Source organism: Puma concolor, chromosome D2, assembly GCF_028749965.1.
Source record: "Puma concolor isolate L17-30 chromosome D2, mPumCon1.1.hap2, whole genome shotgun sequence".
NCBI lineage: Eukaryota > Metazoa > Chordata > Mammalia > Carnivora > Felidae > Puma > Puma concolor.
Genome location: NC_141677.1, coordinates 69,133,400 through 69,146,655, shown reverse-complemented (window position 1 = coordinate 69,146,655; position 13,256 = coordinate 69,133,400). Strand labels below are relative to the sequence as shown.

Sequence of the window (13,256 nt, the reverse complement as noted above, 5' to 3'; positions counted from 1 at the left end):
GCAATTAAGCTTAACTCAAAACCCTGCCCACACAGGGCCAACCGTTCCTACCAGATTTGTCCACAACATAGTCAGTCCCTGCTAACAAGGCGATAATGAGGTGCCAACTTAGTTTCCATGACCAGAGTAAGACAAGGTTGGTTTTGTTTTTCCCAGAGAAGTCAGCTGTATTTTCTAAAACTGTGTTCTGGGCCGCAGGGAGTTCTCACAGGAGATGCCCCTTTGCCTCGGAAAGAACACACGAGGAAGAATGGTCTTTCCAACCAGGAAAGCCAACCTGGCTGGGTATTTGTAGGTCAGCCACGAGAAACAAGTGCTCTTCTGTAGTACGGCCCAGGTTACAGAAGTTACCCATTCAGATGCAGCATGAAATGAGAAGTCTCACTTGATTTTCTTCCCAACATCTGCTGTGTCTAGCAAATTCAGATTGTCTCCAACCTTAACCAGCCTTAAGCAAAAGCGATTTCGCATGAATCATCAGAGCCAGATACCTCTTTTGAACTAAAGAGGCTTAAAAAGGAAAAGACACACCATCCTATTTAAAAGAAAGAAAGAGGGGCGCCTGGGTGGCTCAGTCGGTTAAGCTTCCGACTTCGGCTCAGGTCACGATCTCACAGTTAGTGAGTTCGAGCCCCACGTCTGGCTCTGTGCTGACAGCTCAGAGCCTGGAGTTTGCTTCAGATTCTGTCTGTCCCTCTCTCTCTGCCTCCATCCTGCTTGCTCTCTTGTCTCTGTCAAAAATAAATAAACATTAAAAAAAATTAAAAGAGGGGCGCCTGGGTGGCGCAGTCGGTTAAGCGTCCAACTTCAGCCAGGTCACGACCTCGCGGTCCGTGGGTTCGAGCCCCGCGTCAGGCTCTGGGCTGATGGCTCAGAGCCTGGAGCCTGTTTCCGATTCTGTGTCTCCCTCTCTCTCTGCCCCTCCCCCATTCATGCTCTGTCTCTCTCTGTCCCAAAAATAAATAAAAGTTGAAAAAAAAAATTAAAAAAAAAAAAATTAAAAGAAAGCAGAAAATAAAGCCCTAAAATCCTTAGCCTACAAAAGTTAATAACCTAAAATTCAGGTACATATAACAATCATATTTCTAAGCCGAAAATCGGGCCATATGATGGCTGGAACTAATGTCACCTTCTTATATTCCTGCTATCTGAGTCTGTCACTGTTACATCACTTAGCACACCCGGCTTCGTGTTAAAAATAATTGCTTATGGGGGTGTTTGCGTGGCTCAGTCAGTTGAGCCTCAGACTTGCAAATTCACTCAGGTCACGATCCCAAGGTCATAGGATCAAGCCCCACGGCCAGCACCTTACATGGTAAAGTGGGCTTTGCAGATGTGATTAAGTTAAGGGTGATGAGATGGAGAGATTATCCTGGGCCCAATGTAATCACAAGAGTCTTTATAAAATGGAGGCAGGGGGATCAGAGTCTGGGAGAGAAGATACGAGGACAGAAGCAGAGGTGAGAGACCAAAGAAGATGCCACACTGCTGGCTCTGAAGATGGAGGAAGGGGCCATAAGGCAAGGAAATGAATTTCCCCTAAAGCCTCCAGAAGGAACCAGCCTTACTGATACCTTAACTTTGGCCCAGTGAGACCGACTTTGGATTTCTGACCTCCAGGACTGTAAGATATGAAAGTTGTGTTGCTGTAAGCCACTAAATGTGTGGTAATATGTTACAGAAGCAACAGGAAACTAATATAATCCAGCAGAAAAATTAGATGTAAGAGAAGCTTCCACTCAGAGAGGCAGTGGTGGGGGTGGGGGGTATTGGCTGGATCTTGCTGGTAATGAACAAACTCATGACCACCTCCTCCGGGGTCCTAGGAAGCACAGATCATCTGACTAGGTGTCCATCCCAAGACCCTGTGGCAATTCTTGCTGGGAGCCAGAAAAGCCCAGAGATCTCTTCCTTTTCAAAAGTCAGCTTTCTTTACCCAGTTGCGTTAAGCTTTGAATTGCAGACTCTTAAGGATCAAATCATCCTCTCACCCCCAGAACAAAGACAGAAAGTAATCTGCCCAAAGCCAACTAGCTGGGTAGCAGTAAGACCTTAGTGAGAACCCAGATCATCCAAACCAGCTTCTAGTGCTTGACAGAAAAGCCTTACCTCTGAAAGCCCTAAATAAGTCCCAGAACTATCTATTTCACCAAATTATCATCTCCACCCATGTTTATCTCCCTGCCCTGTTCAGAGAGATACTGACTACCTTTGATATGCAAGGCACTCCCTGAGCACCAGGGAGACATAAAGCTACAGGCCCCTTCTAGAACCCCCATAGGCCCTGCACAGGGGATAGCAGGGGAGGGGGTGGGGGCAAGGTTCTCTGTATCTGCCACATTTCTTCCCCTAAACCTGTACAGTGATACAGTTTGCAGCCAAGGAGTTGAACCACGGACCAGGGAGCAGGGAGTGCCGCACGGGGAGTTATGTAGCCTGGGCATCTGGCACAGAGCTGGAACCGCCTATCACTCAGCACAGCCACTGTGACTCACCCAGGCCTCTGCAAGGCTAACTGCCCCCAGGGACGAGGTTGCCTTTCTGAGCCATTCACTGTTAGGAAGAATTCTCGGTGCATAATTACATCAAAAACTTGGGCTCCAGGCTCACTTAGACAGCTTTTTTAAATTAAAGCAGCATTTCTCTCAAGAGTTGTAAAAATAAAATACAACATAAAGGAAAACTAGTTGCCTTTAAATGCCAGGATATTTAGGAGAACCAGATGAAAACTGTTTCTAATGGTTTAATTCCGTAGTGTTGAAAGGATGGGCAACATGTTGTGTTCACTGGGAGAGCGAAACAGCTGTCTCGGTTTGAAAATGCTCATTATTTGTCCCAAAGCTCTTTCATATGTTATTCTGAGTCCCAAGCAGGATGCAATGATGGGTTAGTATTTGTGCACAAGGAGTGAGGCAGGGCCGTTCCTCGGTTCAAGTCAGGGACGGTCCTGAAAATTCAGCAAGATTTTTGTGACATAATCCATCCGGTTCTGAAAGTAAGGGAGAGCAACCAAGACGCGGGCAAGGGGCTGTTGGGCCTCTGCTCAGAAAGAGTCCTTCACAGGGGCCAATGGGGCATTTATGTGTTTGTTCATACAGCCCACATGGATGGAGTGTCTGTTATGTGCCAGGCAATGAAGCTAGGTGGTGGGGATCCAGAGATGAACAAAGACAACGTTCCTGAGATCGCAGGGGAGACAAAGCAACACAGAGGGTGTTGAGTATTCTGAAACCGCCTAAGCACAAAAACAGTAAGGCACAAGAGGAAGTGGTTCAAGCCTCAGACGTCTTAGAGAAATGTAGTAAGTGAAAGAAAAGGCTGTCTCAAGGGCTGTCCCCGAACTCTGAACAAAGACAAACGTTCTGGACTAACTGATCTAGCTACGGATGCAAAGATGCATCCACTGTTGGTGAAAGGTAGCTGTAGGGTGAGCTGTGGTCAGAGACTCAGGCTTCCAGCTGCCTCTGACTGGTTGTATGGGTTGTATGATGGGGGAACATCGCTCAATTTTTCTGACACTCAGAATTTTCTCATCTACAAAACGGGACGGTAATCTCCACCCAAGGTGACACAAACCTGGACAATCAGAGCCCCTGGCCATAATGACTGGCTCAAGGATGGACACTCCCTGACATTTTGTTGGAACTTCTGGAAGACAGGCACTCTTTGGTCCTGCCATGACTGAGTTGCTATACTGGTTGAATTTAAGGCACCACTTAAGGAAAACCTGCCTGAGAATAAAGCCGACCCAAAGACACTGGCCCGGGAACAGCGGCACGGGCAGCTCCTGAATGACCTCATAGGGATACTTGGAGCCAGTATCCCCTGCATCTGCTTGGCCATTTCTGTACAAGAATCAATGCATTTCCTTTATTTGCTTAATAAAAATAATGTAATAAGAAAGCCAACCTACCTGAACGTCTGTTTTTAATCCAGATGGTTCCCCTCCATGGCACCGCGTTGACTCAAGAGTTCCCTGTCACTCTCCAGGTTCCTCTACACAGTGGACTGACCATAAGGCCCCAGCAGCTGGAGCTCCAGGGTCACTGCAGGGGAAACTTGGGCAGCCACTTTGGTGGGATTATCTGCCGACCAGAGACACCTGCTTCTTGGAAGTTTGAGACACAGAATGCTCCTCCCTTCTTGGTGGAATACGAGCCTGTACCATGGTCAGTAGGCCAGGGTGTGAATGGGGTGCACGAGTAAAGTCCCCACAAGGGCACGGGATACACAACAACCTTTTACAGGTACACAGATCCAGCTCTGGCCACACAGGTGCTCCTGTGAGCAGGAGATATAATGCTGTGACCCTCACCAGGGGACAGTTTCTAGCTGACTGAAACACCATTTGTTTCCCAGCACCTAATGGGCCATTTCTGCTCCACTAAGAGCTGGCTTTATAAAAGGCATTAATTATCCTGTTAGGAGAAAAGAATCATTATTAAAAATACAATGGTTCTTAGTCTTCATTCATGTGGAGCAAAGGAGGGTATAGAGTGAGTGCCAATTGGGCTGTGGACTGCCTTGTAGGACACGGGGGTAGGAATCAGGCATCGTGAGTTCTAGACATAACGTGAGGCTTGTCAGCTGGGTCACAGTGGACAACAGACTCCAGCCTCGGTTTCCTCAACTCTAAAAAGAGAAGTCACAATCTTTTCTTGTTTACGTTATGAGGATTGACATGGGATTAAGTAAAGAGTTGCCAGACCCCTCTGCAAACTGTTAGGTGCTGTACAGATGTCCAGAACATTATTGGAAAGAGAACATTCTCTGTGTGATCACAACACACCCTTCCCTTTCTGAAAACATTCCTCTACAGAGGAAGTAATATTGTCACTCAAGTCCTTGCAGATCATCTCATTGCCACTAGGATTCGGGGTGGGATGAGTTAAAATCAGTTCAGCCATATTTATGGAGCAGCAGCCATATCAATATGATTGTGCTCTGCATTCTGGACGGAGGCAGGGATGGGAAGGAGCACCAGAGGCTGAGGGCACAGGTTTCAGAGTTTGTGTCAAAATGGGTTTGAATTCCAGTTTGCGACTTGTGAGCTGGGGGCTGGGGGCAAATACTTAATCCTCTCTCACCCTCAAGGTCCTCATCATTAAAGCTGGGATGGCTACGCCTGAGCAATGGGCTTGTCCCGAGAGTTGTGCCTAAATTATTCTTCGTAGTTCCTAGCATACAGTAAGCATTCACGAAATAACGTATCAGTAACCGTTACTGCTACTAGTCTTTCTACCATCGTCATAGCCCTGAGCATCACTATTACCATCACCGTCACTGCTGCCATTGCCATCACCATTACGACCCCCTACTGTCATCACCATTACCATCACCATTATCAATATTACCATCACCATTACCATCACCATTATCATCACCGTTACCATCACCTTTACCACCACCATTACTATTGTCACTCTATTATCATCACCCATGTCACTCCATCAGTATTATCGTCTCTATTGGTATCGCTATTACCATCACCATTATGATTGCCATTACATCACTAATACTATCTCCATCACCGTTGCCATCACCGGCACCATCAGTGCACATGGCAGGTGAGCTCTGCCAGGGCAGACAGATAGAGATGGAAGAGGAAAACACAGAGAGATGTAAATATGGAGAGGAGGGAAGTAAAAACAAGCGTGGACACCTGCTGAGAGAAGAAGCAGGAGTGTGGATTGGGACTTGGGGAGAACAGAGAGAGCTAACAACAGCTGCTGGGTAAACTGGTAAGTAGTCGGCAACAGACGTGAAGGGCTGTGGATTAATAACAAAGACGGACGCCACCGAAGTTCAGCCGTATAGATGTGTGTGGACTCACAGCGAGCTTTGCCCCGGTAATGTTCAGCCACCCGGAAGCAGAAGCCAGGAGCCACAGCCCAGAGCACAGCAGTGCCTAAGCCAACCTGAATGGACACATTTTCAGTTACGCACAGTATCTTCCAAGATAACCCAGCAGGGATTTAAATTCATTTCCACTTCAACACAGTTCCCTTTCCTGGCCAAGCAATGAATGTGTCATTTCTTCTCATGTACTAAGATATAAAATAGAATCCAGGCAAGAGAGCTCATGACCAGGTGAGAGAATGTTTTCCAGGTTTGGTCACACCTTCACTGTGTGGCCAAATCAAATAAAGGGCAATGCTTAGGGCCAGGGCACTGCTGAGTCCTGCCCTTCCATTGTCTCCTGGGAGCCGAACTTCAAATCCTAAATTCTTGACTCTATTGTAACACTTACAAGCTAGGTCAGGACGTGAACCACCGGGAACAGTCCCTGAAGGCCAGGTTACAAAGACAAAAATGATGATACCAGGTAATATTGGAGCTAAGGTTCAAACTCTAGCTGACTGTCACAAATGTTAAGAGCAAGAAGAGGCCTTAGAGACCGTTTCTGTTTAATGCACTCATCCTACAGAGGAAAGAAGTGAAACCCAGTGAAGTTGGTGTGATATGTGATCACCCCAAGTCACAGAGCTGGCTAAAGAGCGGGACTGGACCCCATGTCTCCTCATTCCTCAGGGCTAATGTGGCTTCTAGTCTTCTCCTTTGTGAGAAGAAGGAGGTCATACATTTTTTGATAGTGCTCTTCTTGGTAACGACAGAACTACTGGATTATCACTTAGCGAGGCCTCTGTGAGTAATATCAAGATTACTGGGTCAATGCTGGCGTCATCCCACGTGTGGGCTTTAGCCATGACATTACCATAGAGGGATCTGTAACAGCGTGGCACGTCTCGGAGGCATTCGTAACAACGACGATAATCCTACCATCTCTCTCCTGTTCCATGTTTTTTTAGTTAGGTTGTTAATCAGTGTTTTCTTTCACCTCATTAGCTATCTGATTTCCAGGATGACCAAATGGGAAGGAAAGTCGGATATGACCATTTCTGGTTTACATTACAAAGACTGAGACCAAAAAAGGTCTTCCGGAATGCCCGAAGGCATCCAGCAAATAAGGGATGTGGAGCAGGGTATTACTTCAGCCCAGGATTCTACCCTCTGCCTACACATTCATTAAAGGGCGCTTCTAAAACCACATTCCTGGCTCTATTTCTTTGGATGTGATTTGTTTTACAGGGGTTTTGGTTTGTTTGTTTAAAGGTACTAAAATATAAAGAATTTTCCTCTATTCTGTGGTTTTTCTCCCAATGTGTCACAGTATTTTATTTTATTTTTTCCGGCTTTATCGATATATAATTTAAGTTTTTTAGTCAATAATCTCTGCACCCGGTGTGGAGCTCAAACTCGCAACCTTGAGATAAAGAGTCGCATGCCCTTTTGACTGAGCCAGTCAGGTGCCCCACCAGCTTTATTGATATTAACATTGTGTAAGTTTAAGGTGTACAAATAATGGTACGACAATGCAGATATGTAAAATGACTGTCACAATAAGTTTGGTTAATGATTTAAGATTTTATTTTAAATAACACATTTGGTGTCATTAAATGAACAGTTTTCTGTACCATTGTACTCTGTTCCACTTTCATCAGAAGAAGATTCTCAGAACCAGGGACGTGCAGTCACCAAGGGGCCGCTAGCGGTTCCATAACTCACAAGAGAGGCCTGACTTTCCTGCTGGAGTTACTAGAAGTGCTCAAAATGTGCACAAGGGAACCGATGATGTAGCAAATGCAGAGCAAAGAAGAAATATTCTGCTAATGTCATAACAGGAAAGACTTAGAGCAGAGACAGAATTAATGTCAACTTATCCACCAAGAACCATGCATTCGTTTCTTTTTCTGTTCCTTCTTCTGTACCAGTTTTCTTTCTTTAAAATATCCTTGGGGCACCTGGGTGGCTCAGTCGGTTGAGCATCCCACTTCAGCTCAGGTCGTGATCTCACGGTTCGTGAGTTCGAGCCCCAAATCGGGCTCGCTGCTGTCAGCACAGAGGCCGCTTCGGATCCTCTGTCTTCCTCTCACTCTGCCCCTCCCTGCTCTCACTCTCTCTCAAAAACAAAACAAAAAAAAAACCCTTAAAATAAATAAGTAAAATACCCTTTATTTTTTGTTTTTAATTTTTTTTAACGTTTATTTATTTTTGAGACAGAGACAGAGCATGAACGGGGGAGGGGCAGAGAGAGAGAGAGGGAGACACAGAATCGGAAGCAGGCTCCAGGCTCTGAGCCATCAGCCCAGAGCCCGATGCGGGGCTCGAACTCATGGACCGTGAGATCGTGACCTGAGCTGAAGTCGGAGACTTAACCGACTGAGCCACCCAGGCGCCCCTAAAATACCCTTTATAAAATGATAGTCCTGTAGGTCATAACTTATTTTTAATATTCACATTTGGCTTTGTTTTCAGCTTTAAAACCTTAAAAATATGAAGAATATAACAAATCTTTATCATCTTTACAAGTTCACTGCCTGCCCATCACCTGAAATTAACAAATGCTATGATGATGGTAATTTTTTTTCCCCCTCAGATACTTTTTATTTAAAAAAAAACCAAAACTATACAGATAAAGTGGAAGTCCCCTTTGAGACTCTGCCCAGTCTAATTCCACCTCTACCTCCCTAGTGACATCCACGTGTGGTGCGTCTATTTATTGATCTGTCTGTCTCTTTCTAAACACAGAATAAAGTATAAAAATAAGAGACTTATCTATACCTGTGTGTGCTCATAAACCAGCATGTAGGACGGGGTTCAGCAGTATTTCTCCTAAAGAAAGAAATGCACATTCTCTCAAGTTTCTTTTAACACAGTAGGGCCTGCAGGCGGTGTATGGTGAAGTAAAAAAAAAAAAAAAAAAAAAAAATTGCTGAACTGGAAATTGGAAGACCCAGGTACCACAAGCGGCTGCTTGCTCCCTGTGGGACTGGAGGCCAGTCAGTTTCCCTTTTTATGTAGAATGAGAAAAGCTGGATGAAAGGACCTCCAAGATCTCCTCCACCTTTGAAATCTGAGAACTCTCAGGTTTAATTTCCTCATCTGTCAAGATAATAATTCTGCCCTGCTAAGTTGCTATAAAGAACAAACATGATATGCAAGCACTCTGTAAAGCAAGCTGATGTTGATGACAGAATCAAATAATATTAAATCATAATAACATAAATATTATAAATAAACACTAATAATAGATCGTTATTTGTATATACTACATGATGTTAGTAACATCATGTAGTATGTAACTGATATACAATAAATGCAAAATACTACAATTTATAATTTATTATTGTTATGTCTCACAAATTAAGCGATTATAAGCTACCGGAAATACCTTTTAAGAAACTATTGTCATATACGTGGCTCAGATAATATGTGTTGCAGGCCAATCAGCATGAAATAACTTAATTTCTTCCATCCCTGTTCTCCTGGGCAGTTTAGCACAAGAAGAGGCTCTCTTGACTCTGTCCATGAAGATTCAGTGATCCAAATACCAAAAGTGCCTCATTATAAGATGTTCTCTACAAAGGCATTCCACAGACCGAAGGAGCCTTTCACAGTGAAATTCAGCTCAAATCTCTTTCAGGGCTGGAGTTGGGTTTGCCTGAGACACAATTTTTCAGAAAATTCATGTTGGGCAGAATTTCACTGGTTTTGTGCAGGCTAAAATTAAGGGAGTTGGATTGACTTCTGGGGTTAAGAGAGATCTTTGTTTTCTCAGTAACATAAAATAGGGTAACCTCTCAACCAACAAACTTTTCTGGAGAACCTCAGTCTTTTGAGATGGAAAAACAAGCTGTTTGAAATGTATATTTAAAAACTGCTATACAAGTTCCCCAAGGCACCAAATGTTAACGTTTATACATGCAAATGTAGTATTTAGGGGTTTATAGGCCAAAATTGCCCTCCTGAAGGACAACATGCAAACAAACATGAATGCCTTCCCATATGTTGTTCCCTCTCCCTAGAAAACCTCTGCCTATTCCCCCTCAGGGTCCTTCAACATGCTGCTCAGATGGCGCCTCCTCCAGGCAGCCTTCTCTGACTCCTGCCCCCATCCAGTGTGTGCTGATGTCCCTTCTGTGATTCCCCAGAATGCCTAGCTGCTCCGGTAGCCTCAACTATACTCTCTTCTAGCTCCTACCACCCTCTCTCATAATCGTCCATTCAATGGCTCATCTGATGTCCTCACTGCCCCGTGATTATTTTGAAGGCAGGAATTATGTGTTCTATTTCATATCACAGTATCTGGTACATGGTTGGTGTGTGGAACCATTAAACACTTCTGTATAAGTACACAACTGTTCCATGTGTATGTGTGTGGACTTAGTAGTTGTGTATCATATTCTCAATTTGGCTTCCTGGCTAAATGTTTCATATATGCGTTGCTACGAGGCTTTAAAGATGAAGCTCTGTGGACAATATGGATTAGATTCAGTCTCTGACCACCATCAGAATTATGTAAATACCACAACCACACAGAGTACAAAATTCTAAAATATTCAACAAATAGACAGTGTTTCCTTTTAACTGAACCTGAAGAAAATGCGATTTTAGTGTGTGATCTGAGAAGATGTAAGTGTCTAATCTACATGATTCTGAGATAAAACACATGCTCTGGGAATGGCCCCTATGTTCTCCTAACTTTATTTTCGGTAATTTATATCACTGAGATTTTTCTGGTAAATGTACAAGGATGGTCATAAAATGCAAGCCAATTTTATGCTATTTATTTTATTGTTATAATTTTTTTAAATAGGTTTCATGCCCGGCATGGAGCTCAACCCGGAACTTGAATTCACAACCCTGAGATCAAGACCTGAGCTGAGACAGAGTCAGAGGCCTAACGTGACTGAGCCGCCCAGGCGCCAACCCCCCCAAGGCAATTTTAAATCAAGATAACATTTCAGAATAATTTTTAAAAATTAAAATTCTCAATCAATACAGCTGTTCTCTTCCCAGAGTTGTCTGACTATTAGCCTGGACATTTTAACCAATGTGACTTAAACCAAATACTAGAAGTCTATACGAAGCTGAAGAGGCAGTGTGGGGTAGTTTGGGTGGGGTAGCACTGTTTGTCTCATAAGTAGACCTACTTCTTAAACAGGCTTTGCCCCCAATAACTGTACATCTGATTGTGGTCATTTCACCCTGTAGACCTTAGTTTTCTCATCTGTGAAATGGGAGGGTCAGATGAAACATTTTTAAGGTCCCTTTATGCCTTATGATTTTAGGATGGTGGGTGTTTTCTTAAAGCTGTCATTGATGGCACAAGGAAAAGTCAAATTCATCTGGTCATGGTACAGTGATAGATTTCTGTCCTGGGAGATCGGAGTTTCTAGCCTTTTCCCCTCCCCCAGCTCTGGGTGACTTCAGAGAGAGGCATTTAATCTGCACTAAACAAACCTGTCTGTAAAATGACAAGGTGAAATGAGGGCAGTGGTTTTCAAGAGTTAGGTGGGCACTGGGAGGGCTTCTTCTAACACAGATGCTGGACTCACCCCCAGCTGCTGTCTCAGGAGGTCCGGGCAGGGGCCTGAGAATTTACTTGCATTTCTTTTTTTTTTTTTTTTTAATTTTTTTTTTTTTAACGTTTATTTATTTTTGAGACAGAGAGAGACAGAGCATGAATGGGGGAGGGACAGAGAGAGAGGGAGACACATAATCGGAAGCAGGCTCCAGGCTCTGAGCCATCAGCACAGAGCCCGACGCGGGGCTCGAACTCACAGACCGTGAGATCGTGACCTGAGCTGAAGTCGGACGCTCAACTGACTGAGCCACCCAGGCGCCCCTACATTTCTAACAAGTTCAAGCGATACTGATGCTGTACTTTGAGAACCACTGACTAGACTATCTTGAATCCACCTTACAACTCCAAGAATCAATGGTGAGTTACAAAGCATTCGGTAACAACTGTATTTTTAACAAGCCACACCTGGGGCGCCTGGGTGGCTCGGTCGGTTAAGCGTCTGACTTTGGCTCAGGTCATGATCTCGCGGTCTGTGAGTTTGAGCCCTGCATCAGGCTCTGTGCTGACAGCTCAGAGCTTGGAGCCTGTTTGGGATTCTGTGTCTCTCTCTCTGCCCCTCCCCCACTCGTGCTCTGTCTCTCTTGCTGTCAAAAATAAATCAAACATTAAGAAAAAAAATTAAAAACAAACAACAAGCCTCTTCTATCTCCTAGGCACCCAATACACCAACAAGGGGCCCCCTTTTTCACAGGGGTTTCAGACACTGCAAGAGTAACATCCAGGGCACTTGCCACTACCCTACCTACCTTCCTTTAAGAGAGTCAGTCGACAAGTTCAGCAATATTTGGCCTCCTGGAATCAAAACACTCTGGGTTCATAAAACCTCCGGCAATCTAATTAGTTCGTTGACTGGCTTAGCGTCACGTTATCGGTTGCTGAATAGGAAAAAAGCAAGCTCCATTCACTCTGAGTTCACCAATGCAGAAAATAGAGGGATCAGACTCCAGAATGTCAAAAATTCTTCAGTCAAGCAACATTATGAGAAATATCAGGAGAAAGTCCACCTTCCAAACTCACCCTATGCTAACAAAAAGTGTTTGACAAATCATCTTTATTGTTAAACTTCAAATGTGGTGGCACTGAAATCACTTGGGGTGTTTTTAAAACACTAATGCTTGGATCATATCTCCATAGATTCTGATTCACCCTAGACATTGGGATTTTTTTTAATGTTTACTTTTGAGAGAGCACAAGCAGAGGTGGGGGCAAAGAGAGGGGGACAGAGGATCTGAAGCAGGGTCTACACTGACAGACTGACAGCACAGAGCCCAAACGTGGGGCTCAAACCCACAAACCCCGAGATCATGACCTGAACCAAAGTCGGACAATGAACCAACTGAGTCACCCAGGTGCCCTGACACTGGGATTTTTAATAGCTCCCCAGGAGAACTATTGTGAAGCAAAGTCTGAGGCTTGCCAGTCTATAAAGGAATAGAATCAATCTGTTCTTCATTACCTTGAGCCACACAAGCCATTTTTGTCACCACAAGCAGCATGACCATTTGTTTTCAATTATACTTAAGAATAAACACTGAACTTTTTATAAGCCCACAAACACAGTGGGCAATCAACCGATTTTTCTTAGCTATACACTGAAGCATCTCTCACATGGTTTGATAAATATTTTTTGTGGCAAGACTTTCTCCACAGTACACATACAGTTTCTGCTGTAGACAGCCAGATGATGATTGCCACGGGTGACCCTAGCTTTCTAAATTTTAAACACCTTGAAGACCTCATCCTCGTCCTAAAATCTTTCAAATTCCTGAGTGTCTGCCTGGCTCCGTGCCAGGCAAATTAGAGGCACTAAACAAATACTTATTCAACT

The 13,256-nt window shown here is 44.3% G+C and overlaps 1 protein-coding gene across 8 annotated transcripts in view; it reads right to left on the bottom strand.

Moving 5' to 3' along the window:
- The window catches only part of RBM20 (RNA binding motif protein 20), a 196,022-nt gene that overhangs the window by 54,182 nt on the left and 128,584 nt on the right, over nucleotides 1-13,256 (bottom strand). The window contains exon 1 of one of the 8 annotated variants that reach the window (XM_086680847.1): nucleotides 3,914-5,589. The exons of the other annotated variants lie outside the window; for them this stretch is intronic. The gene's annotated coding sequence lies outside the window, so the exon portion shown is untranslated. Of the gene's footprint in view, nucleotides 1-3,913; nucleotides 5,590-13,256 lie in introns of those variants that run through there. 8 annotated transcript variants of the gene reach the window in all.